Source organism: Hesperophylax consimilis, chromosome 4 (assembly GCF_061612785.1).
Source record: "Hesperophylax consimilis isolate HC1 chromosome 4, BYU_Hcon_1.0, whole genome shotgun sequence".
NCBI classification, from domain to species: Eukaryota; Metazoa; Arthropoda; class Insecta; order Trichoptera; family Limnephilidae; genus Hesperophylax; species Hesperophylax consimilis.
The window spans coordinates 2,694,688-2,701,324 of record NC_142839.1 but is presented as its reverse complement, the minus strand read 5'-3'; the positions used below and the strand labels follow the sequence as shown (position 1 = coordinate 2,701,324).

At 35.8% G+C, this 6,637-nt stretch overlaps 1 long non-coding RNA gene across 1 annotated transcript; it reads left to right on the top strand.

Moving 5' to 3' along the window:
* The first annotated feature begins 2,883 nt into the window (after positions 1–2,883).
* On the top strand, positions 2,884–5,283 carry LOC149424041 (uncharacterized). The gene is made up of 2 exons (XR_016302093.1): positions 2,884–3,226; positions 3,762–5,283. It is a non-coding gene; the product is annotated as an uncharacterized LOC149424041 (long non-coding RNA).
* The last annotated feature ends 1,354 nt before the right edge of the window (positions 5,284–6,637 follow it).

Below are 6,637 nucleotides of genomic sequence, written 5' to 3'. Positions count from 1 at the left end.
GCAGAAAGTGATAGCATGCCAATTTACTGATAAAATATTAGTTTTTTTGCTATTTGTTTTTGGGGTGTTATGCCGTGTTGCGCTAACTCCTTCTTTAGCCAACGTTTCGGACAGCGTTACGGGCCGTGAAAATTTTAATCATATTTAAAATATTAGTCATTCAGAATATATCGAGAACACGTGTTCTTTACCTAATAATATCATGACGGAGTGCGACAATATGAGTACATCAATATTAATATCAGTATTGGTATGTACCTACGTAGACGCGTTCCGACGTCCTCATGAAGCGGTCGCTTTTATCTGATACTTTGTTAGGAAATCTACCAATTCATTATTTAAGTTCCTGTAGTCCCGTTTTGAACAGGAAAACGATTAATTTGACCAGATTCTTAATAAATTAACAGGAGGTTATCTCCGTGCAGGTACTTAATTCATAATTTGTGATGCCAATTGAAAAATGATCCCACCTACTTATTTAACTTCCATCTTATTTCGAAAAACTAATTCAAGAAGGAAGATTGTTGAAATATAAGAGATTTTACTACTAATGATCTAAAACTAACCAACTAAGTACCGCGCCTTTTCTCTGGAGGGCATAGGCATAGGGGATGGCCCAATTCTCTTTCTTGACACACACTTCTTGCTTCATTTACATTCATTCATACTCATTACAATTTTCATGAACTGACTACCTGAGATCGTCTATTATACGTCAGGCTTGGCTACCTGTCGAGATTTTTATCGATCGTTATTTTGATCAATTGATATTTTGATCAAATGAGTATTTTGATTAATTGATATTTTGATCAATTGATATTTTGATCAGTTGATATTTTGATCAATTGATATTTTGATCAATTAATATTTTGATCAGTTGATATTTTGATCAATTGATATTTGATTCAATTGATATTTTGATCAATTGATATTTTGATCAATTGATATTTTGTTCAGTGGAAACAACTTTGAAACTTATAACTCTGCCTTTTTGTAAAATCCATATCCACCTTACAATTCCTGCCTAGTTTATTGCGGAAAAAATATAGACTGTAGTACCTACTTATCTGGAAAGTTTTGTATAAAGGGTGATTTTGGTAGATTCTTTTCATTTATCATTTTTTTAAATGATTAGTTAATAATTCTGAGTACACGGAGGAAACTTACTGCTACGATATACTGTTAATTTATTTAAAAACTCGTCAAATTATTAATTTTCCTGCTAAAAATGGAACTGTATCAGTCAAAAGCGAATGTTTTACGGGGACGGCCGAACTCGTGTTCATACAAATACTGATATTGATATTGACATACTGATATTTTCGCATTCCACCATGATATGCATTAGAAAAAGAATCCGTGGTTGTCGATTTATTCTGAATGACTAATATTTTATCAGGAAGTCGGCATGCTTTCACTTAACCGTGTAATACAATATTTAACTTTGATTGGGTAGGTCCATACCAATAAAAGAAATGTATCTTCTGACTTAAATTAATACCAGCGACATCTATCGAAAGCTTTCGTTTCCACTGCGTCTTACATTTTCTTCTTGCATAAATCGCAGTGAAAGCCTCTTTGGAAAGAGGCTGCGCGCGCACCGGGGGCCGGCCCGCAGAGGCCCCTCCCCCTGACCCGCCTCTCCCCCCACCCACGCGGCGGGTGGGGGGGGCATTCAACAAGTGCCAGGAGGCTTCGCTTTTTTGTCATGGTGCCATGGCTATCTGCTAAATCCCCTGAATCCTTTGTTAGTATTTGAGGACTAGTTTGGTTAGTAATACCTTGTTTTAAGTGTCCAAAAACAACATCTCAATTGTTATTATCGTAGGTAGAATATTAAATCTCTCTAAATTATTATCACGTTTTTTAATTTTATATTGTGTGTATGAAAGGTAGCTAAATAGTTCAAGTTTGTTGAGTGGAAGATGAAAATATACTCTTGGTATCGCCCTGGTGTAAGACCACCATTCAGAATTGAAACGGTCCTTGAAATGGTTTTAGCCGTTTTTGGTGACCAAATCTGATTAGCCAGGTACTCCCCCACCTTCCTCCTTCCCCTCTCCACTACCTTCAGCCTCACAACATACTCCTAATGGGGGTATCATGGTCTCACTGGCTCCAGACGGTTAAGAGCAATTAGTATTCACCAAAAAAAGATTTGGAACGTAGAGAGAATGAACGTAGGAGAGTAGGAAGAACATATACGTTAAACTGAATGAAAAAAGAAGTCTGGGATGTCAAAGGAAGTCATGGCAAGCCAAGGTGGCAGGACATTCAACAGAAGAGTACGAATGAGACATGGCATGAACCTGAATTAACGAAGGAGTGTGTCCCAAGACAGAGTTGTGTTGCGGTCTATTCTCTCTTCCTACCCTTGCGGAGAAACGGCGTGATGGTTAGTTAATTAATCTTGTTTTTACCTATTATATATAAACAGATATATTTTGAAACTCTCTGAACTGTGGATAATTATTGACATCAGTCAAAAAAAAAATTAATAAGGAAAAATTCAAAATGAAAAATGTAACAAAAAATATTTATTGATTTCAACTGGGCATCTAATATGGACTAACTCTGAAATAGGTGTGTAATTAAATGTTTATTTTATTAGTTCAAGATACGTTTTTAACGTACATTGTCAATAAGGAAGTTGAGTGAAAAATATTTTGACTTATAAAAAATATGTTCATGTAGATCAAAAAATATCGATTCTAAATACATAAATATATTTCTATATTATTATTCTTAGAATTAGTTAAACGTTCTTGAAAAAGCATTGAATAGCAATAAACTATAGACGCTCCACGATTGGTCGAAAGAATTCTGACGTCACATGTGTCGTGACTTGTACAGTGCTTGTACGTTCAACGGATCACCTATGGTGCATCTCTTTCTATTACATGAGAGATGGTCGGCTTAGATGAGAGAGGTATATGCCAAACGTCTATTTGTGTCAAACCAAACCACAGCCTTATGCCACAGTCGGTCTTCAGTACAAACGGTCTTGCTTCCTATCTCGTAAAATACCTTTTAAGTTTAGTAGTGGATGGTTTGGTGTTCATGTAATACAAAATCTGTTAAAAAAACTACATACCATGTCAGAAATCGGATATATTCAAGCCCAGTCTGACAACCTACCAATAGTTGATTCTGACATGTTGATTTTATATCTAAGAGATAATACTGATTACATTAGTGCTGAAATTCGTGGAGTTAAAGCTTCCAAGTAAGTATATCAAATTATTAATTGTGTTCATTTGTACGTTACGATAAATATAATACATTTTTACAGTATAATAATCATTGCGTATTCTACCCATCTGACATTTCGCCATAACCTAACTAGTTTTGTGCAGGTATGTTTATTGATTTCGTATGACATGATAATTATTCTCTACTCATTATAATATATATTATAATGTGGTGATGGCTTTTTATATATTTCATCTTTTGTTTACCATATATTATAATAAGGCACTGCTGAAAACCAGCTGCATTCCCGTAGAAACCCCTTTGTCAATAGGATCTATGTGAAAAAAATAGCTCCCATCTATTGTCAAATATATGTAGGCATTTGTTGTTATTATTATATGGAATGTATTTCTAAAGATACATATTCGTATAGTGCTTTATAATAATATGTTGTTTATTGCATAGCTTAGAAGTTTTTATTATTAAACATGTCACATTACATGTGATTACTTATTATTGATTTGAACTGTTGTTTGTGGCATAATAATAATGTATTTTTCTATTTTCAGATCAGCCCGAGAAAGTTATGGTGACAATGCCATTGGGTATGTGCAGTTGAAGCGATCAGGAGACTTATGCACTGTAAAAGCAAAAATAACGCCTGAACATAAAATTAGGAATAAAGGTTACAATGTGGAATGTATTTGCGATGAAAAGGAGTCATCCATTGTAAGTTTAAAATGTGAGGATTGCGTGGCGAGCCAAGGAGGTTGCAAACATTCAATTGCATTTCTTATGTGGCTGAATCGACGGACCCTGGAAGACTCCAGAACATCCGTCAAGTGTTATTGGGCCAAATCGAAACTTTCTAAAGTGGGTAGCTCTATTAAGTTTATTAAAATAAAAGATATGGGGCCTAAAACTGTGACAAAGTTGCCTGCTAAAAGTGGTAAATTTTTGAATTCCTTTTTAGAGAAATCTTTTGAGGTGGGGGTCACTGACACCCAGCTCACAAAATTTTTTAATGAGCCAAGTACTATTGAGAAGTTATCCTTGCATTTTCTAAGTGTTGAAGCCAAAAGCCAAAATATTTCAAATATTGTAGATTTGTTGCAATTTTACTCAGTGAACATGAGTGAAATCACATGTAGTGAGGCTGAAACTGCAACAAATCTACAATCAAATAGCAGTTTATGGTTCGAGCTGAGATATGCAAGGATAACTGCCTCTAAAGCTTATGAGGCTGCCCACTGCAAAACACTTGACGGAGTGTTGGTCGAAACCATTCTAGGAGCAGTCAAGATAGAAGACAACGCAGCTCTGAAACGAGGAAGGGAATTAGAAGGCTGCGTTATTGAAGAGGTGGGGAAACTCTACCATGTGAATTTTAAAAGGACGGGCCTGTTTTTGTGTAAATCATGCCCATTACTTGGTGCGTCACCCGACGCTATTAGTGAGGACTTCGTGGTGGAAGTGAAGTGTCCCACACAACAAAAAAATATCATTAGATATATTAAGGATGGGAAACCAACTTCCAAATATTTTGCCCAGATCCAGATGCAGATGTACTTTTGCAACAAAAAAAAGGGAATTTTTTGCGTTGCCCATGAAGACTTTGAAGTGACAAAACAAATAACAACGCTGCTTGTAAAATATGATCAAAAATATTGTCTGGATCTGATAGAAAAGTGTACTACGTTCTGGTCTCTGGCAATATACCCCAAAGTAATGACACATTGAAGGATCAATATTGTCCATGTTTTAAATTTGTATTCTTTGTAATAATGTATTTACCATCACCACAAATACTGTTTTGTTGGACGTAGCGTGGAACATTCATTGCTCCCTTTCCTTGTAATTTGTTTGCTTTAGAAGTAGTATATTTTGAAAGTGTCCTTATTTATGAATAAATTATGTACATACTTATGTTCTTCTTAAGTGGTTTCTTCCTTTCACTGGCTCCAAGTGTCCATGTTTCCACACCGTATAGAAATGTGGGAAACTCAGCCTCGGACAAGACCGACTACAGTATAATGTTTAGGAATATAAGAAATAAAATAATTTTCTTTAATAAACAAACATTTTAATGAACGCATTCTTTCATTTATAATCCATAGAAATTAATTTAGACTTGCTAAACTAATTATAGTATATACATACATACCAACAAAACACAATACCATGGTCTCTCATGATCAACCTCATTACAAGTACATAATAAACAGTTTCACACATGTATGAACACCATCAAAATATAATTTTTTTTATGAAATAATTGCATTAAAAAACAAGAGAACCTTTTATAATTTATAGGTCTTATTAAATAAATAATTGACGGCCGGCATAGTCCAGTGGTAACGCATTGGACTGCCATTCCGAAGGTCGCGGGTTCGAACCCGGCGTGCGCAAATAAATTTTATTTGATTGATTTGTGTTATTTCACAATTAATTAATTAAAATAATATATTGTATATTTGCGGCACGTTCCAGAGTGGAAGATACTACCAGTATCGCCCTGGTGTAAGACCACCATTCAGAATTGAAACGTTACTCCAAATGGCTTTAGCCGTGTTTAGTGACTAGATCTGAATAGCCAGGTACTTCCCCACCTTCCTCTTTCCCTTCCACACTTACCTTCAGCCTCACAACATCCCCCAATTGGGGATGCCATAGTCTCACTGGCTCCAGACGGGAGCAGTTGGGACTCTTGTGAGGTATTCACTATAAAAAAAAAATAAAAAAATAAAGGTCATACATGAACGTGATCATTAAAATGAAAACAAGAGATTTATGAAAAGTAAGTATTATAGTTATAGATAATTAATAAAGTAGTGACAATGTGTGCAGCTATTTGATTAATTTATTCTGAACATTTATTATTCCGCAAGCACATACCATAATGTAATCTAGCTGTTGCACATGATGGTTGTCTGTAGTTGCATGAGGTAAAAGCATTTTAAATTCCCTCAGTCTCCCTATCACCCGTTCCACGTGGATGCGAATGGCGGCTATGCGCTTGCCTTGCTTAACCTCCTGTTTGGTGCATTGGGTGTTTGCTGCAACACTGGGGGGTCTAATTAAAACGCACCCTAGCTGCTGCAGAACACCGGCTATATTTTTAAAGCCTCTGTCGGCCAATACATGCATCCCAGGTTTTAAATAATTATAGTAGCCACAATCTTCAATCAAAGCTGTGTCTGTCACGCGCCCACTATACCCTTCAGAAACGTAATTCACAAGACCATCAGGCGTGCATGAAATTAAATATTTCACCGTGTTACAATTTTTATAGGACGACCAGGCAGCAGATTGGTTTACTGAGTCACTCGGTTTCTCAATCTGTATCTCCATGCAATCTATAATGGACTGCACTTGAGAATACCTTGCCCGAAAAGCAAGTGGCAATTTTTTTTTAATTTCATTTGCTTCTGGCCAGATGATTAGT